Source organism: Pipistrellus kuhlii, unplaced genomic scaffold, assembly GCF_014108245.1.
Source record: "Pipistrellus kuhlii isolate mPipKuh1 unplaced genomic scaffold, mPipKuh1.p scaffold_m20_p_3, whole genome shotgun sequence".
Classification (NCBI taxonomy): domain Eukaryota; kingdom Metazoa; phylum Chordata; class Mammalia; order Chiroptera; family Vespertilionidae; genus Pipistrellus; species Pipistrellus kuhlii.
Genome location: NW_023425529.1, coordinates 168150526 through 168177060, shown reverse-complemented (window position 1 = coordinate 168177060; position 26535 = coordinate 168150526). Strand labels below are relative to the sequence as shown.

The following is a 26535-nucleotide window of genomic DNA, read 5'->3' as shown; positions in this document are numbered from 1 at the left end:
CAGCCGGCTTTTGCCCCAGTTGGGGGTCGTGGGTCAGAAGCAAAGGCCTGTGGGAAAGGAATGCAGTGAAGCAGAAAGAACTTGGAGTTTGACGTCAAAAGAATGTTATTGCAGTCCAGGTGCTGTCGTGGTCTAGCTACGAGGTCTGACATAAGTCCTTGCAAGTCTGCTCCCCTCACTATCCGCATCTGTGACATAGGGACAGTGATGTCGGCCTTGCCTTCCTCGTGGATTTATTGTAAACATGAAAGGAGATACTTTGCATCATCATTGCTGGACACTGTTTAAAAAACAGTGTATCGCCCTGACTGGTTTGGCTCAGTGGATAGAGCCTCGGCCTGTGGACTGAAGGGTCCTGGCTTCAATTCCAGTCAAGGGCATGTACCTTGGTTGCGGGCACATCCCCAGTGGTGGGGGAGAGGGGGGTGAGTGTGCAGGAGGCAGCTGATTGGTGTTTCTCTCTCATTGAAGCTTCTGACTCTCTCTCCCTGTCCCTTCTTCTCTGTAAAAAATCAATAAAATGTATTTTTTTAAAAAATACCATTGTATCAACCAAAAGGTGCTAATCACATTCCTAGCAGTGTGCCAAGTAATGTGCTGGAAGCAGGAAAGGAAGGCCGGGAGCAGATAGGAGGATGGAGAACAGGTGTGAGAGACAATGGGAAGGCAACACCAGTGCAAATGAACCCCTTGGAAAGCAAAGAGCCTGACACATGATCAGGACTGATGTGTGCATGGCTGGAGGAGACGCTGAGGGTGCCCAGCTTGGGGGCCCAGGGTCCTGAGTTCAAGGCTTGCTCTGCAGCAGGCTTTATAAGCCATCGGGAGTCACCTGAACGTTTTGGCTTTAGTTTTTAAGATGAGGGAGTTAGATTTAAAGTCCTCAAAGATCCTTTCTGGCTTTAAAAACCTTATACTAAGCAAAATTAAAAGACAGACCAGGAAATATATTTTTAATAAATATGTCAGAAGATGGATGTTCTTAATATGTAAAGGGGCTTTTAAAAAATCAATAGGAAAAAAATGAATGCCTCAAAAGGAAAAAAATAGGTAAATAATACAGAATTTTATACAAGGATTTTCCTACTAATTATCATAAAGAAAAATTGAAAACTATCTTAATCCAAAGCAATAAGAATACTTTTAATTTTAATCATGGTATGGTCATATTACATAGTCATTAACAATCATATTTTTCATATATTTCATAATAAAGTGTTTATAATAAAAGGGGGAAAGGAATAAAAACTCTCAGGATTCCAGCTTTATGTTTTGTTTGTCTAAAATTTTTTTAAAAAGACATTTATGGGTAGATGATAAATAGGCTAAAAGGATATATACCAAAAAGTTAACAGTAGTTATCTCTGAATGTGAGTTAATAATTTTATTTCTCCTTTTTACTTTTATATTTTCCTGAATTTCTATAATAAACACATTATTTTCTTATTTAGAAAAATGTTTACTCTGTGATACAATAGAACAGCAAATTCAGGGTTTTATGCTTGACTCCATTAAAATTTCATTCTAGCACTGAAGTGATAAAACGTTCACTAAAATAAATCTTCTAAGGTTATTAAAAATGGCCTTTATTAGTCTGCAACTGTCTCACTATAACAGCATCCATCTCAATTGTTGAGTAACCTACCTCTATTTTCAACTATTCCTAGCATTTCTGAAAGACAGGAATCTAGTCAAATTTATTCATAGCACCAAATGCCATAATAGGTGCTCAGTAAATGCTTGTTGAATCAAGGGTAAGAATTGAGAGATGATTGGTCTGAAAGAAATTGGACAATAGAGAGTGAGTTGGGTGAACCTTGAAGGATGGCTAACAGTGGCATATTTATAAATTTGTTCTTCTGTTTTGTGAACTGGCCAGGCCCTAAGCATTGTGCTGAACATTGAGGATACTGAGTTAAATAAGACACAGAGACTTGCGGCTTAGGAACAGAGACAGACATGCACACGCACACCAAAAAAATGATGGAAATAAAATAATAAAATGAGAATGGGGAGCACCTGCTGGAGGGCAGGAAGAGAAGCCAAGAAGGGACCAAGCCCTGGGGACAGTCAAAGGGGGATAGAGAGGGAGGACAGAGTTCAAAACCAAGGCTGGGATGCTGGGGAGAGAGGCAGCATGGGAGACAGCGCACTCAGAGTCCAGAGAACTCCGCGTCCTTCCCATCACCCTTCTCCACACGAAGTTTAGGTGGAGAGCTACGCATTAGAAACATGCACACCTTCCAGGAGTGCTCATTGTGCACCTGGGCCTGGGCTGGTGTCCCAGAGACAGATCCTAGAGCACTCTGCCTGGACTCTGCCGGAGTAATGCTTCCCCACAGGCGGGGCTGGGATGCGCATCCAACCTTAGGGGGAAATTATTATTATTATTATCTTTTCTATCCTCACTCTAGGATATGTTCCCATTAATTTTTAAAGACAGTGGAAGAGAGAGGGGAAAGACAGAAAGAAACATCGATGTGCGAGAAACACATTGATTGGTTGCCTCCTGCACAAGCCCCAACCAGGGCCTAGGCCGGGAAGGAACCCACAACCAAGGTACATGCCCTTGACCGGAATCGAATCTGGGACGCTTTTGTCCGAAGGCTAACACTCTATCCACTGAGCCAAACCAGCTAGGCCTTAGGGGAATCATTTTAACCTTGAGAAAAATGGTCCTGAAACTGGGGCACCCATAACAATGCCATCACCTCATAGTATGAAGGATGAGTCTCTTTTCACCTGTGGTGACTCCCTGGTTTTAAATGGGATTACCCTACCTGAGCTGGTGGAACTTCCCCCAAGGAACTAAAGCCCCAAAACTTCACAATCTCCGCACACTAGGAAAGAGGGGTTTTTTTTAATCCAGGAAATGCCAGCATCTACCTCTGTGTCACCGTTGCCGGTGCGGATCTGGAATGCATTATTGGAGTGCAGGCAAATGTAAATTCATGTAGTCTTCAAGCTGGGCTTCACAGCAAGGTAACGAAACGTTGACATCAGCCTGAAAGTCAAATTAGGCCCTGCGTTATGTGGTGTGACCTGAGGTGTTGACACCCTGGCCGCCTGCCTTCCGAGCTTCGGGAAAGCACGTGACTGGGAACAGAGCTCATGACTTCAGCTGCTTCCCAGAACCCCGCTGGACAGCAAGGCATCCCTGGTGAGCAAACCCGAGATGGTGCCTCACTCAGCCTCTTCCAGGAAACGTGTGAGGTGCGCTCTGCCATTCTTCACACGTTACTGAATAGCTACATGTGTCTCACACTGTGGAAGGTGCTGGGGTGACCTCCAGAGGTAGAGTAGATATCGATCTGGCCCACAGGATCTTCCTGAGACCCTCATGGTCTCTAGCTACCACCCACAGCTCTCCTCATTTTGTTGGCCAAGTTGCTGTTACCTTGTGTCCTTCCCTCCTCACCCCCAATCACCCCTCAGTCCACTGCAGGCTGCCTCTGGCCCCACCTCTCCATGGAAACTGCTCCCACGGAGGACACCAGAAATCTCCTTGCTGTCAAACCCAATGATGGGGCTCATTCCTCCCATGACCTGATCTCCTTCAGATGTTCACACTGTTGATGCATCATCACTCCTTTATAACATTCTTTCCTCTCGTCTTGTGTGTCACTACTTCCTTATGGTTTTCCACCAAACTTTCGGAGATGATTTTCCTTAAAGCCCTCAAAAGCCTCCTCATCTCCCACTACTTTAGATCCAACTTTCTTGGCGTAAAAGGCCCCTGTGACCCAGCTCCTGCCAGCCTCTCCAGACTCCTCTCCCTACCACTTGCTCCTCTCTCCATATCTAATGCTACAGCAACCCAAACCATGTATAATATCCCCTCCAAACACCAGGCTTCCGCCTCCTGGCGATCCACTCGGTGAACATGGCCTGTTCTTCAGTACCTAATCAATTGCCACGTCCTTGGTGAGGTCTTTCCCTACCAGCCCCCACCCTACTTACTCCAGAAAATGTCACCTACTCCTTCTCTGGACTAATTTCACTCCCCACAATCATTTCCACTACCGCCCTGGTCAGTTGCTCTGACATTGTTTCGTGTCTGTTTGCCTAATCAGGTTTTAAACTTCTTGAGGGAAGAGATTATGTCGCACCCCTTTCTATAATATTTCTCCAGCTGCTTGCACAGGGCTTAACTGCTTAAAACTTAACTGAATTTTTAAAAATGCTTACTAAACAACCTTAAGGAACAACCAAAAAGGGAAAGTGGTGCACAGAATAATGCCCTCCCCCAAAGATGACCCCCTCCTAATCTCTGGAATCTGTGGATATGATACGTCACATGGTAAAGGGAAATTAAGGTTGCAAAAGTGATTCAATTTAAGGACTTTGAGACGGGAGATGATCCTGGGTTATCCAGGTGGGCCAATCTGTCCTATGAACCATCAAAAGTAACGTAGGAATGAAAGCGGAGCCAATGAAATTCGATGCAGCTGGCTTTGAAGAAGATAGGAGGAGGCCGCAAGCCAAGGAATGGGGGCGTCATCTGGAGCTGGGAAGGTCAAGGAAACGAAACCCAGGGAGCCCTGCTAGAGTCCCCAGAAGGAATGCAGACCTGCTGACACCTGACTTTTGTCCTGTGAGATCCATTTTGGACTTCTGACTTGCAAAACTGTAAGGTAGTAAATTTGTGTTTTTTAAGCCACTATGTTTGTGGTCGTTTGTTACAGCAACAATAGAAACATTAATACAAAAAGGAGTTCCTGAACAAATACTGTGACTAAGAAGAGAAAGGGACCAGCCCCATCTAAGAGATGTATTCAATAAATGGATGCCAGTGGGGTTTGGTGGCGTGAAAGGGAACTTTCAGCTGAGGGATCCAGCTACACTTTCTGGAAAAGATGGCATAAGAGCCGATTTTTTTAAAGTATCTTTTTTGTGGTTGTTGTTAATCCTCAGCTGAGGAAATTTTTTCATTGATTTTTAAAGAGAATGGAAGGGAGAGGGACAGACAGTGAGAAATATCACTGTGAGAGAGACACATCAATTGGTTGCTTCCTGCATGAGCCCTGACCAGGGCCAGGGAACCTACAATTGAGGTACATACACTTGACCGGAATGGAACTCGAGATTCCTTCAGTCCACCGCCCAATGCTCTAACCACTGAGCCAAACCGTTAGGGCTAGAGTTGATTTTTAAAGGGTTTAGATTTATACACAAAGAAATGGGGGGTTCAAGTGCCATCACTGGATAGAGAAGCACAGAGGCCAGAGGTCCTGAGAACAGACGGAGGTGCAGGCTGGTCAGGTTCTCCCCAGTGGAGGGGGCAAAAAGGGAGGCATAGGAAACCAGAGGAGAGCATGCCCTGTGTCCTGGCTCCTCAGACCCTTCCCTACTGAAAGCACAGCCCACTCCTCAGGAAGACTGGCACATCCCCAACCCTGCCCCTCATCACACAAACAGTCTCCGATTTTCTCCCCGATTTAAATAGGCAAGAATCCACTGGGAGCCTCTCTCCCCAACATGTGAGCCTTGGGCGGGGCTGGCATTTATAGCCTGGCTGGTCAGACAAGACTTGCCCACAGGAAGTAATTAGAGAACAAAAGAAGACAGGACACAATGCAAGAGCTAACGGGAGGTCATGTGGTGTTTCTCCTTCATTGATTGGCTTATTTCACTCAGCATGATGTTCTCCAATTCCATCCAGGTTGCTGCAAATAATGAGAATTTCTTCTTTTTTATGGCAGCATAGTATTCCATTGTGTAAATATGTACCATAGTTTTTGGATCCAATCATCTGCTGACGGGCACCTAGGCTGTTTCCAAATTCTGGCTATTGTAGATTGTGCTGCTATGAACATAGGGGTGCAAATATCCTTTTTGATTGGTGTTTCTAGTTTCTCGGGATATATTCCTAGAAGTGGGATTACTGGGTCAAATGGGAGTTCCATTTTCAGTTTTTTGAGGAAACTCCACACTGTTCTCCACAGTGGTTGTACCAGTCTGCATTCCCACCAGCAGTGCACGAGGGTTCCTTTTTCTCCGCAACCTCGCCAACATTTGTCGTTTGTTGATTTGTTGATGTTGGCCATTCTGACAGGTGTGAGATGGTATCGCATTGTTGTTTTGATTTGCACCTCTCGGACAATTAGTGACTTTGAGCATGTTTTCATGTGCCTTTTGGCCTTCTTTCTGTCTTCTTTTGAAAATATTCTATTTAGGTCCATTGCCCATTTTTTAATTGGATCATTCATCTTCCTTTTATTTAGTTGTATAAGCTGTCTGTAAATGTTGGAGATTAAACCTTTATCAGTGGTATTATTTGCAAATATGTTCTCCCACACCGTGGGCTTTCTTGTTGTTTTGTTGATGGTTTCTTTTGCTGTAAAAAAGCTTTTTATTTTGATGAAGTCCCATTTGTTTATTTTCTCTTTAGCTTCCATTGCCCTAGTGGCAGTATCGGTGAAGAAGTTCTTTTGGCATACGTCTGAGATTTTGCTGCCTGTGGATGCTTCTAGTATTTTTATGGTTTCCCGTCTGATGTTTAAGTCCTGTATCCATTTTGAGTTTATTTTTGTGAATGGTGTAAGTTGGTGATCTAGTTTCATTCTTTTGCATGTGTCTGTCCAATTTTCCCAACACCATTTATTGAAGAAACTGTCTTGACTCCATTGTATATTTGTGCCTCCTTTGTCGAATATTAATTGAGCATAGTGATTTGGGTTGATATCTGGGTTCTCAATTCTATTCCATTGATCTATATGTCTGTTCTAGTGCCAGTACCAGGCTGTTTTGACAACAGTGGCTTTGTAATATAGTTTGAAGTCTGGTATTGAGATCCCTCCTACTTTACTCTTCTTTCTCAGGATTGCTATGGCTATTCGGGGTCTTGATGAACCAAGAGACAGATATAGAGAAAGTAAAGCAACAGGCAGACTGTCAAATAACAGTGGAGAGGGGAGGAAGATCTGGAGGAGATAATAGATCAACCGAAGGACTTGTATACATGCATATAAGTATAACCATTGGACACAAAACTCTGGGGAGGGAGGGGATGTGTGGGAGGAAGGGAGGGGGGCAAAAAAATTAATAAAATATGTAAAAATAAATAAATAAATAAATAAATAAATAGAAAAATAAATAAATAAATAAATAAAAATAAAAAATAAAAAGAGCTAACGGGAACATCACTAAGTGCCAAAGGTATATTTTAAGAAGCAAATGCAATGGGAGGCCCATGAAGAAAGACATTATTGTTGACTGTTGGGTTTTTTTTTTTCCAGGAAAGTTTTATGGACCAGGTGGGACCTGAGCAGAACTCTGAAGGAGAATAAAGCTCCAGAAATGGGAGGAAGGCAAATAACCAGGGGGGGTTCACACGGACCAAAGCACAGAAGAGAAGGGGGCTCAGCACCAGAGACCCTTTGGGTGTGGGGTGGATGGAGTATGGTTTCCTCAGTCAGGAGAACACCCCTCCAACAGTTCCTCCTTGCTGAAAAGACGGCTGCTGCCACTTCTCCCTAGAAAGAGAGATGTGGGATCTCTTGATAAAACTCATTCTTAGCCCAGCCAGTGTGGCTCAGTAGTTGAGCTTCGATCTATGAACCAGGAGGTCAGAGTTCAATTTCCATCAGGGTACATGTCCGCGTTTCGGGCCTGATCCCCAGTGTGGGCATGCAAGAGGCAGCTGATCAACAATCTCTCTCATCACTGATGTCTCTCTCTCTCTCAATCTCTCTCTCTTTCTCTCTCTCTCTCTCTCTCTCTCTCTCTCTCTCTCTCTCTCTCTCTCTCCCCCCCCCCTTTCCTTCCTTTCTGTAATCAATAAAAATATATTTTTAAATAAACAAATCTTACTCTGAGGTCTTGCTGTTGGCAGTTCCTACATGTGATGGGGGAGCTGAACTAGGAATGACAGTCACTCTCCGCAGTGCCTCCCATGAAATGAGGACTGTGGGAGGACCTCCCTTCTCCCCGCTGGAGGCCACCTCTGAGGAGCTTATCCACTTGGAGCACATTCCTGTTCTGGTGTCAGAAGCACCACAGCCAGGAAAAAGGTCTGATCCCTGGGCACTCGGGGGTCCCTTCCCTTCTCTGCTTGGATGCTGAAATAGGAAACACACCAGAAGGCCACAGCAGAGCATCTCTTTGGAGGCCTCGGGCTTCCTCTGGCCCAGGGTCCCAATCTACTCGATCAGGACAAGGGGAGCCTGAGGCCCAGGACAATTACAGGATTGCCTAGGAAGGACTTAGTGAGTGAGCCAGAAGCCAAGCCCAGCTCCTATAAAATCTGAGCAGGAGTGGAGAGTTTGGCCTACTTTTCTCTTTGACCAGAGGGTCACAGTTCTGTTCACAAGATAGACCCCCGAAGTTATATTGGTCAGTTATGCCAAAGGGATCATCGTTTTTCTTTATTTTCTGTTTTCTATCTTGATGAAAGTTTGATTCTGTTTTGGTTGTACACTGCCAGGAGATAAATAGAACCACGACTTGTATTTCACAATTTACATAGCGATTTCATGTGCACTTGAGAGCAGGGCCTGTGTTTGGCCGCTGTCGTTCTTTTCCCATCTGGAACGATGGAAGGGTTGTGTTTGTGCTCCTGCAGCAGAGGCCCTCCCATGTCATGTCATGCTCACTCTCCTGCCACCTCCCAAACCACTAACAGGCTGTGTATCATAGAGGCTAAGCACCATTTTCATATCAATCCCTGTCCATCCCTTGGAGTGGGCACCATTAAGAACTAAAACCAGCTGTGCTCAAGGGCCCCCAGGCACAGAAGGATGGACAGTCTCTGGCCTTGGCCACCCTAGTACATCCTCTTCCAAACCTCCTTGAGAAGAGGCCAGAGGAGTCAAAGTAGGAAGAAGGGCTTGTGAAAGGTGCCAGGGGAAGTGGGGGTAGGTGAAAGAGACATGTCGGAGCCCAGTGCATAATTGCATAATATTATGCTTTAAACCACATGCCTTTTCCCAGTCTGGGCTATTAAATTAATTCAGAACTTATGCTCACACTTAAAAGATTTCTGTCATATATTGTGAACACGATGATCTCAGAGTAATTTGCACTGGAAATGTGTCATATTAAATCAGGGGCCCTAATAAACTTTATTACTAAAACTCCACATGGATCAGACGTGGCAGATAAACCATCCTACTTTTGCACTCATATTTATGCTATTGAAATACGGCTCCTCCTTTGGGAAAACATAAATACACTCAGCAACACTCCCTCTACCTCACTATAAAGGTCCCCATCCCAGCTAGAGGACACCCATCTTACTCCCCCCCTTCCCCCCCTCTCCCCGCCCCACCCAGCCTCGCACAGAACTTGCTATGGGATTGAGACCTGTTGGCCAAGGCAGAGATATTTCTTTGGGATTTTAAAGCACTGTGGCTTCCATGACTTTGTGACCTTCCATTTGCACGGGCATGGCCTGTACGCTGGACTGTGTGTAACTGCTCTGAATGGTTTTACCAGTCCGTGTTGTAAAAAGCACTGGATGGTGAGTTATGACGCCTGAGTTTTTCAGGTTCTGCTACCAGCTGGCTCTATGATGTGAGCACAAATCAGAAAGGACATGGTAATAGGAAGAGCACAGGAATGGGGATCAGAGGTTTATTTCCATGTAACAGATGCTTTTTTGAAAGCCTAACATGATCCAGGCCCTACATAAGGCACTAGAGATACAAGAATGAATAAGAATTCAGTTAGAATCCCAACAGGATTTTTTGGAAAACTAAATTAAATTATTATAATAATATGTGTATGATGCTATGGAAATACTTTGTGATCATTTGGATTCATATAAAAAAAAAAAGTCTCAGAAAACCTAAGAAAATTCAGAATAGTAAGGAGGGACTAACCTCACCAGATACTAAATACAAAGCAAATATATTCAAAACAGTGTGGTGTTGGCAAGCTTGGATACAAAATTTCAGCCAGCAAACCTGTGGATGTAGGAGTTAGAGTGGAAAGAAGAGAAAGGATTGAAAGTCTTTCTCAGAGACTTTCCAGGAGCCACCAACACAAGCAGCCAAGCCTCTAGCTTACCTGTGACTCAAGGAAAAAAATTAACCAAAGAGGCTCTGAATTCAGGGAGATGGGTTCATCAAAGGACAGGACCTAGACAACAAGTAAAAACAGGGGAATTCTATGAAAGTCTCCTCTTAATATGGTGAAACATACAACCCTCACCTTTTACTGCTCTGTGTCTGGAATGCAAGCAACCGAGTACACTCTGCCACCCATCAGCAGAATTCTGAAGCAGGAGACTGGATGATACGTCTTTGGTAGAACAAAATGACATATCCTGATACTAGAGGGATGCCATGAAAAGGGCCACTGGCAGCCTCATCAGTACCCCTCCCAGTGAAGTTCCTCCATTCAAACAGCCTCCATTTATGCCTGGAGAGAGAGCCCAGGATCATCAAACCCTGGCAGAAATCCTTCTCATAGAGGATACATTTAAAACAAACATGAGAAAAAATTGCCAGAAAAGTAGACAAAGAAATAATATCCTCAAGAGATAAGATGATTTTCCAGCCAGAAAGCAAAAGTAAAATAGTATTTAAAAGGCTCACCTTGAAAATAAGAAAGAGCTGTTAGAAATTAAAATTGATAACAAAAATATCATTATTAAATTTTTTTAATTAAAAATTAAGGAAATCTCCATAAATTAGAAGAAAATTAGATAGTAAATTAGAAAACACAAGTAGAAAAGTATGAAAGTCTGGTGTTATCCCAAGGAGCCAAAATCCAAGTAATAAGAATTTTATAAAGACAGAAGAGAAAAATTCATGGAAAGGAAATTACTATCGGGAAAATTAAATAAGTTTCCCAGAACTAAAGTACATAAGGATATTCCAAGAGTGATTAGCACAGTGAATTTTAAAAATCCACATCAAGGAACATCATTGTGAAACTTCAGAATATCAAAGGTAAAGGGGTGACCAATAAAAATTCCATGGCTTAAAGAAATAGGTGGAGGGAGCCAGTGGCATAAAGAAATGGGACTAAGAATGGGTCAAATTTCTCAAAATAACTCCTAGATATCAAATGATTATGGGTCTCTTAAAATTATGAGGGAAACACAAAATTTAAGAAAAAATTTAAGGGATCTACAGATTCAGTGCAATGTCTACCAAAATCCTAACAACATTTTTGCAAAAATCCATCCTAAAATTTATATGGAATCTCAGGGGACACTGAATAGCCAAAACAATCTTGAAGAAGAACATAATTGAAGGTTCCACATGTCCTGATTTCAACCCATACTACAAAGCTATGCTAATCAAAATAGTAAGGCACTGACATCAAGACAGACATATAAACCAATGGAATAGAACAGATAGCTCAGAAGTCAACCCTAGCATATATGGTTATGTGATTTTTGACAAGAATGCCAACATTATTCAATAGTCTTCAACAAATGATGCCGGGAAAACTAGATATAAACACACAAAGAAGAATGATGTTGGACCTTTACTTTACACTATGTACAAAAATTAACTCAAAATGGATCAAAGATCTAAGCAGGAGAGCTAAAACTATAAAACTCTTAGATGAAAACATAGGGAGAAAGCCTATTGACATTTTTTTTGGGTAATGATATCTTGGATGTGACACCAAAAGTACAAACAACGAAAGAAAAAATAGGTAAGTTGGAGTCCATCAAAGTAAAGTTTTGTGCATCAAAAGACACTATCAATAGAGTGACAAAGTGACACAGAAAATGGGAGAAATTATTTGCAAATCATATATCTGATAAGTAATTGATATCCAGAATATATAAAGAACTACAATTCAACAACAAAAACAAAGAACTCTATTTTAAAATGGGCAAAGGACATAAATGGACATTTCTCCAAAAAAGATATACATACATATGGCCAATAAGCACATCAAAAAATGCTCATCATCACTAATCCTCAGAGAAATGCAAATCAAACAACAAAGAGATATCACTTCACAACCATTAGAATGAGTGCTATAAATTTTAAAAATTTAACCTAGGAAATAACAAGTGTTGGCAAGGGTGTAGAGAAAATGGGACCTTGTGTATTATTGGTAGGAAAATGAAATGGTGCAGCTTCTATGGATCACATGTAATTCCTCAAAAAAATTAAACATGGAATTACATGTGATCCAGTAGTTCCATTTCTAGGAATATACCCAAGGAAGAGAAAGCAGGGACTTACACAGATATTTGTACACCCGTGTTCATAGCAGCATTATTCACTATACCCAAACGATGGGAGAAATCCAACTGTCCATCAACAAATGAATGGATAAGCAGAATATTTAGAATAGTTATACAATGGGATACTATTCAGCAATAAAAGGGAATAAATTAATGTTACTTGCAAAAATATGAATGATCCTTGAAAAAATCATGCTAAATTAAAGGAACCAAGCACAAAAGAGTAATTATTATATGATCTCATGTATATGATATTTCTAAAGAAGGCAAATCTATAGAAACAGAAAGTATATCAATGTTTGCCTTGGACTAGAGGTGGGAATGAAGATTGACATTAAATGGGCACTAGAAGACTTGGGGGGGGGTGATGGAAATGTTCTAAAACTGGATTGTAGTGATGCTTGCACTGCTATATAAATTTACTAGATTAATCAAACTGTACACTTAAAATGGGTGAATTTTATGATATGAAAATTATACCTCAATAAATCTGATTATTTTTAAAAAGTAGTGTCAGTTATTATTCCCAACACTTACTGTATTATCCAAAGAGCTCTATTCTGAAATCCTGATCAGGAACAGGGAAGGGTTGCATGGATAAGGCAGAAATGAAAAAGATCCTATAGTTCCCTGAAGTACTGTATGACACCAGAAGAAAGAATTGCAGGCTTTGGGAGTAGCTCTGTCACAATCCAAGAAAAGATACCGCCTGGCTGGAGCCAGGCTCCCCTTCCTGCAATGGGAGAATCATGCAGCAGCGCCCTGTGAAACTCCCAGGTGCTGTTTCTCAACCTCACCTTGGGACATCAGAACACCGTGGGACATCAAAACGTTGGTGCAAAGTGCCATCAGCCCTGGGGAAGGGGGAGTGTTTCTCCTCACTCACCCACTGGCAATTTGCAACCTAAAGAAGAAAGGAGAGAGATGTCATTACAATACAGTGGTTAGAAAGGAGGTTAGCTGAATATGTATGTGTGTATGTGTGTGTGCACATGTGCAGACAGTCAAACCAATATATAGAAAAGACCCGTTTGTATGTGTAACATGAAATAAAAAGCTTCATCACAATTATATTATACCAGAGGCCCGGTGCATGAACTCCTGCACGGGTGGGGTCCAGCCAACCTCAACAGGGGTGGATCAGGGCAGGCCTGTTGGAAAGACGAGATGGCGGGAGGTTGGCTGACCAGCCCACCTTGATTGGGGCCTGTCCAGGGCTCGGCCAGCTGGGGAGAGGAGTCAAGGACAATTGGCCAGAGGGCCCTGGCCCTGATCAGGGGGGTGGCCAATTGGGGGCAGAGCCAGCTATGGGGAGGGGCTATGGGCAGTGGGCAGCCTGCTCTACCCCTGAATGGGGTGGGAGGGGCCAATCAGGGGTCATTGGCTGGGGGAGGGGCCATGGAAGGTTGGCCAGCTGGCCCTGCTCCTGATCAGAGTGGGTGGGGCCAATCAGAGGCACAGCTGACTGGGGGGAGGGCCCATGGGCCAATTGGGTTGATGGGAGCTGCAGGAGGTTGGCCTTCCAGCCCTGCCCCCTATTGGGGTGGGGAGGCAATCAGGGGCGGGGCCAGCCAGGGGAAGGGGCTGCAGGCCAATTGAGTTAGTGGGGCAGGGCTGGGGGGGGGGGGCCCAGCAGTGGTGTGGGGGGAGGGAAGGGCTGCAAGGGAGCGTGAATGGCCGCCCCACCCTCGATAGGGGCGGGAGAGGCCAATCAGGGGCAGGGCCAACTGCGGGGAGGGACCATGGGAGGTTGGCTGGCCTGCTCCACCCCCTGATTGGCCGGTTCACTGGCCCCAGTGGGCATCATAGCAACTGGCCATTACAGTCATTACTGTAATGACTTTTTATTTATATAGATATTTTTAATTATAGGGAAATGATAAGAAGGTAATATACTCAAAGGCTATTCTTGATTGGTTGTTAATTTTTAACTAGGCAATGAATATTACTTAAAAGAAAAAAGAAACTTCTCTTTTTCCATGAGTTTTTCCACATGCAAATTGGCAGAGAAATTCTCTTTATTATGCATGCATATAAGTATAACCAATGGACATAAAACTCTGGGGAGAGAGGACATGTATGGGAGGGGGGAGCAATGGTAAGATATGTACACATATAATAATTTAATAAAAAATTAAATTAAAAAATAAAATAAAATTACATAATTACAAAAAAAAGAAATTCTCTTTATAAAGACAAATGTTGAACTTAAGTTTGTGCAATAAAAATAATTCTAATGTAAGTATTTTTAAAGGATAAAAAAACAGTCTAGAATATTAATTTCAAATTTTGCACTATATTGAAAGAATTGACATATGAGAAAACAAGCGAAAAATACTCTTCCTGGCTTAAAATAAAAGCTTTTACCAGTGTCATTAGTGTCCTTTAACACAACCAGAGCCACGTGCTTGTTGTCTTTATTGTTCAGTACACAGATGAGGAAGGCCAAGAAGGCAGAAGTCAACTCTGAGTGGAAGAAAAGCCTACATAACACAGGTCCCTAAAGTTAACTGTTTTACTTGTCTTACCAGTGTGGCCAGTTCCAGCCAGTTTCATAATCAGATTGGCCAAATATTTATGGAATTTCTCCTTTCCCATTATGGTTTAAAGTTATAACAAATGATGTGTGATTGGTTTATATGGAAAAGTTGATGGAAGGCAAATGTAGGAGCTACATTTGACACTGCCACTTTAGGTTGGCCACCTATGTGTGTACCCATTTATGCATGTGTAAGATATGGAGGATAACTCCTACTACTCAGGATTGTCTTCATAAGTAAATGATGTAACGTCTGATAAAGCACTGGTCGCAAAGAGGCCACCCAGTCAATGGTGAATCATTTCCCCTTTCACTTCACATCTCACCCAGTCTACCATCCTGCCCAAACACTGATACACACACACACACACACACACACACACACACACACACACACACTCACTCTCTCTCTCACACACACACACACACACACACACACACACACACACACTTTACAGGTCTTACTCGGAGAATCTTTGCTGACATTTTTCATGAAAAAAATAATAAAAAAAACTATTTTCAAGAAGAAAAAAAACCAACTGCACACAAGATTAGGACTGTAACGGGCAGCTCTGCTCTGAGGGAAGAAGAGCTGGTTACTGGAAGCAGCCAAGAGACACCTTATTCCCCTGCCCTCCCCTGATCTGACAGGAATAGGATTAGCGGACAGACGCCAGAGCACCCAAATCTGGCTAGGAATCTGCTGAGTGAAAGGCAAAGCCTGGTGGACTTGGCTGATGATGAGGTCAAGGTTGCATATTCAAGCCCCATGAGGAGATTTATCCTGGCAACAGTCTCCCTCCTGGCCCTGACCTACCCATGGATGTTTCTCATTGGATGGAGGAGCTATGTCTGAGGAGTGGGAAGTGAAAAGGCTAAAAGCAATCTGTTCCCTTTATCAGGAAATGGTGGGGGGGAAACCTCAAAATATTTGTACTATTAACACTGAGGATAGTCCTTTTTCAATGCCTGAGGGGGCTACTAAGAAGCTGGGCTCTGGAGTACAGAGAGCTACCTTACTTAGATAAAACATGCAGCTACTATGACAGAGGTCAAAATAATAGTGGTTCAACCATATTAGTTTATTTCTCTCACGCATAAGAGTCAACGTGTAAATAAGTCAGCCCAGGGTTTCAGTGCCAGGAAGAGAAGTCCCCGTGATTTCTGGCTGTGAAAACCAGCAAGGAGAACGGCAGTTGGAGGAGGCAGAAGAGGATATAGGGGAATAAATGGTGATGGAAGGAGACAACTTGAGGTGATGAACACACAATACGATATACAGACGATTGTACACCTGAAACCTATGTAGCTTTATTAACAACTCACCCCAATACATTCAGTAAAAAGGTGGTGGGGGGGTTGGGGAAACATCAGGGATTGTGGCTGAGTGGGACAGAGGGTTTCTGGAGTCCCAGGCAGTACGGTGGATGCGAGGCACTGCCTTCCATGTTAAAGGTAAGTGCCCCTGCTGTAGAGGATGCTGAATGGGGCAGCAGACTATCCCTAAACAGAAATCAGAGAGAGCACCCACCCACCGGAGCTGACCAGAGACTTCTGAACAAAGAATAAATGCATCCATCCACCACATCCCCCTCCGCCAATAGATTGTCCACTCTTTGCTGTCACTCCAGCTCGGGACCATGCAAGAAGGCACCAAACAGCTCATGATAGGGTCAGAAATGGCAGCCTCCTCGTAGAGCTAGGAAACAAACTTCCTCACTCCAGTTATGTTCCCACCACTGCTGTCAAACACGACATGAATTGGAAGACAAGCATCCCTTCCCCTGCCCCTCCATGCAACAGGCTGGATACAAGGCTCTTATTAAAGGTTGAGAGAAACTGCCCACTCTTCAATGTCATCAACTCTTCAATCCTGCACCACAAATCTGACGAATCCCCAAATATATTTCATCCCGCGTTAGTCTTCCTTATTTCATAACTCATGTCGATTTCCAATATCCTTTCCTGGTGTGTTTAGCTTCAACTCGCAAGACACATTGGCTAGGGTGGACAACTCATCCTAGTTTGTCCAGAACCTTTGTGGTTTGGGCACTGAAACTCGTGCATCCCGAAAAACCCCTTCGTCTCTGGCAAACCAGGACAGTTAGTGAAATTCTAATGACACCGAAGCTGTATCATCCTCTGCTGACATTTATGTGTTTAGACCAACAAGATGAAAAGCACAGGAAAAAATTTTTTTTAAATAGCAGTTGCAGTTCTGGAAAGTTCACGTAGGGTCCAGCACTACAGCTCAGCAAGATGTTCGTGGGTATTTAGGTGTGGCCAGACCAGGTTCCCTGGTTTTCATGGCAATTTCATTGTGGAAAGGCATGGCTGTGAGTCAGCATCCTCTTTTCTGGGCTCCCTGGAGCAGTCTCTTCCATAAATGTTTCAGATGAATTGCCAAAGGAGAACAGGGGTTCGGACAGTGGTTCTCAAACCACAGTACACTTAAGAATAACCTGAAAAACTTATTTAAAAATATGCCTTTCTGAGTCCTATCCCCAAAATGTTAGCTTGGAGGAGTCCAAAAGGCAGTCTTTTTAGCAAGAACTCTGGGTGATCCTGATGCATGTAATTGGTGGACCACACTTTCAAAACCTCTGGCACAGAGAGCAAGCTGCAATGCTGTTTACTTACCTCTCCTAGTCAGTAAAGCAGAACCATGAATAAACACTTACTGTTAGGACGGCTGTTATCTAAAAAGCACTTTTTTGTAAATCTTGAGATTGTTGGGAGAACATAAAGCAAAGCATATCTAAGTTCATTGAGATAACTATGCTCTACATAACACATGTGCTATGTGGTATATGGATCTATATAGCTATAATGTATACATAGATAACGACATAACTAAGATAATAGCCATTAAAATGACAGCATAGAACAGGCACTCGGTAAGTGTTTATTCATATGGATGCCAGGGTAGTGTGTTTAACATATGTATATTAACAAATCAGTAGTCCTGACTTAACTATATTAAATCTGAGATGGCCATAAAATAGCCAAATAAAGATGGCAAGCAGGCAGTTGGATCTAGGAGCCTGTAGTTCTGGGATTTGGTCAGGGGTCAGGTTAGAGCAGTGGTCGGCAAACTGCGGCTCATGAGCCACATGCGGCTCTTTGGCCCCCTGAGTGTGGCACTTCCACAAAATATTACAGCCTGGATGAGTCTATTTTGAAGAAGTGGTGTTATAAGAAGTTTAAGTTTAAAAAATTTGGCTCTCAAAAGAAATTTCAATCATTGTACTGTTGATATTTGGCTCTGTTGACTAATGAGTTTGCTGGCCTCTGAGTTAGAGGTACAGACTTAGGGAATTATCTTCATAAAACCTCCAGGCCCTCAATAAAATGTAAGCCGCAGGGTCTGTTGGTTTAATGCCAAATCAAAGTCAGAGGTCCCATGGCCTCACCAGGATGAGCAGGCTCTCTACATGAAACCAAGAACCAATAGAGCTTAGACTTTCCCTAAACAGAAATCAGAATATTGTTCATCAGTTCAGGACAAAGGTCAAAGGGTTTCCATATGTGGAAATCCTTTGCCTCTTGAGGTAAAAACCCTAATTTAGTATTTCTCGGTACAGAAATTTTTAAGCCCTAGGCAGAGGCAAACACAGAATTGTCCCATGGCAGGCCTGCACACCTCAAAAAACACAGTAAAAAATAAATATATATATATATATATGCCCACAGACAACATCCCCAAGGAAAGAGGCACTCAGGCCAAAATCACAAAATATATAAGAAAGGCAAAATTATAGCAAGCAATCTACAAACACCACACCACCAACCCCCATCCCAGAAAGAGAAAGAAATGACATCTGCAGAGCTAGAGATAATAGAACTATTCGAAAGGGACTTTGAAATTGGTTCAGTTGGAAATAGAAAATCATTAAAAAGATTTAAGAAAAAGATGGACATGCTGAAAGTGGTGTTTTAGGATAAAGTGGCAAAGACATGCAGAATTCAATGAAGAAGGGTCATATTGGAGGCCAAAGAATAGCTGGGAGGCTTCACATTCACACACTGTACCCACAGATAGTGCTCTCTCCTCTTCTGAACTCCCCTAAAATTTAATTGGCACATCTCTTATGACCTTTTGACTTCACCACTTTATTTTGTGTTTTATTGCTGCTTTTATATATATATATATATTGTATAAAGCATGTAAAGAAACTTGCTGAGCTCAAGGCTCCTAGCAGTGTGTGTGTGTGTGTGTGTGTGTGTGTGTGTGTGTGTGTGTGTGTGTGTATCTTTCTATCTTCCCCACAGCACTCTGGGCACATGGGAGATGTTTCATAGACAGTCAAACAAATGAACAGAGCCATGTAGGAAACTGATCAGAACCTTGCTCTGTGGACCTCTGACTTGAACTGGAGCACAAAACCAAGCTGATGGCACATCATTAGTCTGCCTCCTAGGACCTGATGGGCTCCCTAATCTGGTTCTCTTCTTCTTGGCCTATGTGTGCATCATCTGTCAATGCATCTGAAAGTTAGTTGAATTCAGTGACAACTTTAAGCCCTGTAGCACTGATGAAAATCGTTTGCTCTGTGTAGATTTCCCTGGTGTAGACTGCTATGTAACCTATCTTCCTCTTCAACCTGACTGAGTCCATAGGCATTTGACCATACGTTAGAGTAGGCCTTGCTCTAAATCTGACTACCCCACTTTTATTTTTTTAAATATATTTTATTGATTTTTTACAGAGAGGAAGAGAGAGGAATAGAGAGTCAGAAACATTGATGAGAGAAAAACACTGATCAGCTGCCTCCTGCACACTCCCTACTGGGTATGTGCCCACAACCAAGGTACATGCCCTTGTCAGGAATCAAACCTGGGACCCTTGAGTCCGCAGGCAGACACTCTATCCACTGGGCCAAACCAGTCAAGGCAATGATTACCCCACTTTTAATTAGTTAGAACTGCCCCTTCCTTCTTAGAGGAAAAAGCCCACCTGTAATTATCACACCCTGAAAAACAGCAGTCACTTAAGAACTTGTACTGGGACACAAACTTGCCATACCAAATAGCATAGAAGCAAAGATTTCAGAACCTCTTAAGAGGCCCAGAGCCATGTTCATCTCCATAGTCTTCCTACATGATGATGGGGCTGATAATGGCAGTGATAACTATGACACAAAGATATATTTATTGAACAATTAATATGGCAGGCATTATGCTATTCATCTTCAATATAATCTGGCACATAATCCACACAGAGGTCCTAACATGCCCATTTATAGGTAAGAAATTTGAAGATGAAAGAGGCTGAGTCAGCCTTGATAAAAATCTAGAAGATGTCAAAGCCAGGATTCAAAACCAGGTCAGTCTGAACGTTGTTTGTGTTATTTTCACTTCTCCACACCACTTTCATTGCATATGCTTACAAAACAGCCAGTGGCAATCAGCCACTTAGAATCATGGTCTCAAGGACTTCCAATGATGGACATGGTTTTGCAGCTAGAATTGTTTCCTGGGAGCCTGGATGCATTCATAGGCACAGCTTCCTGAATTTTTACTCTAATCTCATTCATGGCTTCTTCAAGAGAATGACTAAATAAATCTTCTCTTATCATGCTGCCTCCATTTCACTTCACAGAGGACAAACTGATCCAGTCCAGTTCCTGATTTTTTATGTCCCCAATGGAAAGTCACATACCCACACATGGCCAAAGCAACTATAAATAAATAGCTCTAAAATTTTAATGAGATTCTTTGGGGATACAGAGTAGGTCATAATGGAGAAACAGTATTCACAGAACATTTTATCTTATATAATTGAAATGGTCCATTTCCAATGGGGTCCAAATACATTGTACTGGCTTACTTGCTCTCCAGACTCAGAATAACTGAATTAATTTTTTAAATGTTTTCAAGAAGCTTAAATAAGTGATTTTTTCAAGGTTTGACAAACCACATGACCATCAACAAGACAATGGGAGAAATAAACTGTTGTCCATTCACATTTTGAAATAATATAAATTAATGGAAATAAATAAATTACAGCTACTTGTAACAACATGGATGAATGTTAGAAACATAATTACCTGGCATGCTGAGAAATAAGATTGAATGGTTCAATATCAAGAGGAAAAAAGATAATAGAAAAAAACAATAATGAAAATATTGGAGTTATCAAATAGGGACATTAAAAGAACTATTATTAATGTGTTTAATAAAATAAAGGAAATGACTGAATTTTACCAAAGAACTGGAATCTGTTAAGGAAAGAGTCAAATGAAAATCTTAGGTCTAAAACAATAAAATTACTGAAATTAAGAATTAGATAATGGCTTAGAAAACAGATTAGTTGTTACCAAAGAGAAGATAGTAAAGCACAGAAAAAAAAAGAATGAAAAATGGTGAGAAAAAGAGCATAGGAGATCTAGGGACATGTTAAAAACATCCAACATATTTGTAATTGGGCTACCAGATGGAAAAGAGAGAAATAATCAGATAGAAGTGATTTTTAAAGAAATATGCTTGCTGAGAATTTTCCAAAAATTATGAAAGACATCAAGCCACAGAATAAATAATTTCTACAAATCTCAAGCAAGATAACTACCAAATAAAGACCACACCTGGATAATTACAGAAACACTACAGAAAACCAAAGAAAAAAAATCTTCAAAGCAGCCAGAGGGGGGGAAACCCCACATTGTTTTCAAGAGAGCAACAGTAAAACTGACAGCTAAGCAACAGAAAAAAATGTAAACCAAAAGACAGGTAAGGAAACTTTTAGGTGCTGAAAGAAAGCAATTGCCAACCTAAAATTCTATACTCAGTGAAAATATCCTTTAAAAGTGAAGATATAATAAAGACATTGTCAGGCAAAAAAAAAAAAAAAAAAAAAAAACCTGAGAGAATTTATCATAATCTCCATAAAAAAAAAAAAACACTAAAAGGATTTTTTTCAGACACAAGATAAAAATTCCAGATGGAAACATAGTAATGCAAAGGAATAAACAACACCAAAAAGGTAAAAATTATGGATAAATCTAAATGATTATCTACACTAATAAAAGAGTAACATGCTAATTGACTGTACCTTCGTGACTCCCACCAGCCAATCAGGAGTGAGTATGCAAATTGACTCAAAGATAGAGGGTTAATTTGCATAGCTGGCACCAAGCAGCTGGGGGCAGGATGGGATGCCTGCTTCGTTGCCAGGAAACAATGCAGGGCTCTCACACCACCCAGCCACTCAGGGCCTCCTGGCAGCTTGGGAAGGTGGAAAGGTGGCTCCAGACCTGAGTGGAAAGGTGCTCGGGCCAGAGAGAAGGTGGTGCCAGCAGCCAGGGGAAGGAAGTCCCATTCTTGCACAAATCTTTATGTATCGGGCCTCTAGTTTACTGCATGAAACAATAATACTGTTTTATGAGGTTCAAAATATAGAGAAGTTAAATATATTTTAATGACAGCACAAAAGACAAGAGGAAAATAAATGTAGTTAAAGTGTTATCACTTTTCTCCATTGTCTACAATGTGATTAAACACTCATTTAAGGCCAGTTATAATAAAACAATGATGCAGGTTGCAATCTCTAGAGTAATCACTAAAGAATATTATAAGAATGTACAAATAACAAGCTAATAAAGTAGGGAAATTGAATAATTTTTAAAATGCATTAATCCAACAGAGGAAAAAAGGGAGAACAAAGTTAACCAAAAACATACGCAACAAATATAAAGTAAATAGTAAGATGATGAGCTTGAACCATCATCAATATTTACTTTAAATATAAATGGAACAAAGTATCCAGTTAAAACATAAAGATTGTGAGACTGGATTTAAAAAGTAAATCCAATTATATGATCCATCCAGGCAATAAATCTTAAACATAAGGATACAGAAAGAAAATTTGTGTTGCAGTTTTTAAACATAGCCACAAATCCTTTGGCACTCCTCTTATTAACAGATGAGGGTTTATCTCCCATTCCTAACCTAGACAGCCTTGTGACTCCTTCAACCAATTGAGTATGATACAAGTGATACTGTGTGAAGTTAGGTCATAAAAGTTTTTGAAGTTAGGTTATAAAAGGCTATGCGACTTATGCCTTGTTCAGTAAAACATTCAACCTTGGCTCTCTGAGCCACTTTGTAAAAAGTCTGACTACCTTGAGTCTGCCATGCTGTAAAAAAGGCCAAGCTCCATGGAAAGGCCATGGGCAGGCACTCCAGTCAACAGTCCTAGCTGAGCCCAGTCTCATTATCCTGGTTCCGGTACCAGGCATATAAGAGGAAAAATTCTCCAGCTGATTCCAGCCCTCAACCATTCATATCTTTTTAGCCAACACACCAGACATCATAGAGCAGAGATAAGCCATCCCTGTTGTGCTCTGTGTAAATTCCTGACCCACAAAACATGACTGTGATAAAATGGTCAATGGTTTATACCACTAAGTTTTGGGGATGATTTATTATAAGCAACAGATAACTGGAAAAGGTGGAAACTACAAGGATGGATGGGAAAAAAGATACACAAGCAAACATTAACCTAAAGAAACATGGTGTATCTACTAGTAAACAAGTATCAGACAAAGTAAACTTGAAAACAAGCACTTTTACTGAATTATATTTCCTAAAGGTGAAAGGGTTGGTGCAACAGAAAAATATAACAATTCTAAAATTTGTACACATAATAGCATAGATTCAAAATATAGAAAGCAAAAACTGACCAAACTAAGGGAGAAAAATATAGACCCACAGGTATAGTTCAATATTTTTAACATATCTCCCTAAAAACTGACATCATTCAAAGTATATTCTCTGATAACAGTGAAATGGAGCAAGATATCTAAAACAGAAAAATAAATAGAAAATCTGTAGATTATTAAAAAATTAAGAAATATACTTTTCTAAACAACCCCTGGGCCAATGTAAAAAGAAAATTACATTAAAATATCAAGCTTCTGGCCAACAACAAAAAAGCCCATGGATAAAGACAAAAAAAAAACAAGTCACAGAATGAGAAGAGATATTTGCAATACAGATGAAAATAATATGAACTGAATGGCAATGAAAATAACACATGAAAATTTATTGGATGACAAAAAGAAATAACCAGGATGGTTTTTTAAAAATTAACTAACAACATCAAGTGTTGGCAAGAATGCGGAGCAGCTAAAACTTTCACATGCAGCTGGTAGATATGCAAATAGATGTAACAACTTTGGAAAATTGTTTTGAACTATCCATATAGTATGTGCATGCCATGACACTCCTATTATACCCAACAGATATGACTGCATACGTGCACAAAAAGACATGTACAGGAACATTCACAGCAACTTTATTGACATGAGTCAAATATGGACACAATATAAATGTACATTACAGTAGAAGAAATGAATAAATTGTGTTATTTATTCAGACAATGGGACACCACTCAACCATGAAAAGGACTACTAATTCACATAACAACATGAGTGAATCTCACAAATATAATGCTGACTGAAAGAAGGCAGACACAGCAATACACACAATAATTCCAAAACTAACCTATGATGATAAAAGTAAGAACAGTGGTTTCCCTGCAAGGGGAGTGGGGGAAGAGTTGACTGGGCAGGGGTGTGAGGGAAGTTTCTGGAATATCAATATCACAGATCTTAATCCATATGCGATTGCATGAGTATATACTTTATAAAAATTAATCAATCTGCACACTTAAGATTTGCGAATTTTACTGGTATGCATGTTATGCTTTAATTCAAAAACGCTTTTTAAAAGCATAAACACAAAATCCAGAATCGTGGTCAGCCCTGGAGGAAGAGGCCAGGAGATGGGAAGGAAGCACAGAGAAGCCTTAAATTTACATGTGTGATACATACAGTACATACACTCTTTTTTGCACGTATCAAATGTTACCTTATAACATTAAGTGTTAGTAATACTTTAGTAAAAATAAATTTTTCAAATATTTAAACCCCATGTGCTAAGCTTGGAAAGAATTTTTAAAGTAAAATTAATATAAATGACTTCCAGTGATATTTAAATACAGGAAGACAATTGCATTAATGTAATGTGTCCTCCCAGCATTATGCCGATTGTACCTTCGAGAGACCACTTTGGATGAGGTAGAGCAATAATAATGACAGGCATTGTTGAGGCTACACTGTCTGCTGGGCACTGTTGTGAATACTTTACATGCATTTAATTGTCATATAACCCTATGAGGCTGGTGCCATTATCACCCCAATTTAACAGATGGGGAAACACACACAGGGAGTTCAAGTGATTTGCCCGTGGCCTCACAGCAGGCAAGCAGGAGAGGCAGCATTGGAAGCTGGTTTTGAATTGCAGTCTGATTTCAGAGCCGACTCACTTAACCTCTGCACCACTCTGCCTCTTATGAGAGGCACATCTATGATTTCTGGAAATCCTCGACCATTCCCAAATCCTGACAAGGCCTGAAACAGAGTGCCAGAGTGATAACACCTGCCTCATAGAGAGGAGTGTTGAGATGTAATTACAATGGCAGTGAATCCCATTGTCATTACCACCAGTAACAATAACAAGAAACATTAAGCCCAGACTGTACTCCATTACAGAGTAGATTAACAAGGTGCCATGATTGAACAGGTAACATACTTCTCAATTCCAAACCTTCACTAAGAAAGAAGCAAACTCAATAAATTATCTTTTCTCTCTGAACTCTCTCCAGTTGGTAGCATCTATTACTTTAAGCTAGGGGTGTCGAACTCAATCAGAGAAGGGGCCAAAATCTAAAATCCAGCCTAAATCGCGGGCCGAATGGTTTACTGAACAGTCATAAACTGTCATTGTGATGGAAACGCAGCGGAGTGCAGTGATGACAGCGCGGTGCGGGCCACATTGCAAGGCCTGGCGGGACGGATTTGGCCCGCGGGCCTTGTGTTTGACACATGTGCTTTAAACAATGCATTCCATTTATTCATGACTTGTGTCTTATCTCTCCTCTGCGAAGATAGGATTTGTTTCTGATCCTTCCTTGCCTCCTTGCCATGCACATTGGTTGGACATAGTAGGTGTTTAGCAAATATCTGTGTGCTAAGTGTACACATGACATAAATAAATATGAGGTCAAATACCCCAGTTCTTTGTAAAAGCTTCCACATATCCCTTAACATTGCCTATCATAATCACCGCGGTATCCCCAGGACTTAAGAAAAGACCTGTGAGTTGACCCAACCGGCATGGCTCAGTGGTTGAGCATCAACCTATGAACCAGGAGGTCACGGTTCGATTACCAGTCAGGGCACATGACCAGGTGTGGGCTCCATCCCCAGAAGGGGGTGTTCAGGAGGCAGTCAATCAATGATTCTCTATCATTAATGTTTCTCTCTCTCTCTCTCTCTCTCTCTCTCTCTCTCTCTCTCTCTCTCTCTCTCTCTCTCTTCCTTTCTGAAATCAATAAAAAAATATTTTTTTAAAAGACCTGTGAGTTGTAAATACTAAATATCTATAAGTTGGTGAATACTAAACACCAAATTTCGGTTGAATGAATGAAATAAGAAGGACAGATAATCTCCCACGTTGTAAAGTATCTATGTACCATCCATCTCTTTGAAAGGCCTTGCTATGTGGGATGAGTAAACGCATCTATCAGTTCTATCAGAGGACTAAGGAATGCCTGCTGCACTACTTGGCCTTGATGATGGAATGAATGAGTTTACAAGAGAGTGATGGGCAGTTGGCTAGAGAGAAAACCCTGCAGTGGCCCAAGCATGTAGCAGTGGCGGTGGTAGCCTATCTTCAGGATTTGCAGTGAGCAGTTCTTATCTATAACTATTGTAGAAGCCCAGCGCTCGAAATCATGCAGCCCCACTCACCCATGCAGCCTGGCCATGCTCATAGC

At 41.4% G+C, this 26535-nt stretch overlaps 1 long non-coding RNA gene across 1 annotated transcript; it reads right to left on the bottom strand.

Moving 5' to 3' along the window:
• Window positions 1-1128: 1128 nt before the first annotated feature.
• LOC118728434 lies at window positions 1129-13064 on the bottom strand. Its single transcript, XR_004990891.2, has 3 exons — window positions 12955-13064; window positions 2887-3004; window positions 1129-1777 (listed from the first exon to the last, which is right to left on the bottom strand). It is a non-coding gene; the product is annotated as an uncharacterized LOC118728434 (long non-coding RNA).
• Window positions 13065-26535: the final 13471 nt, after the last annotated feature.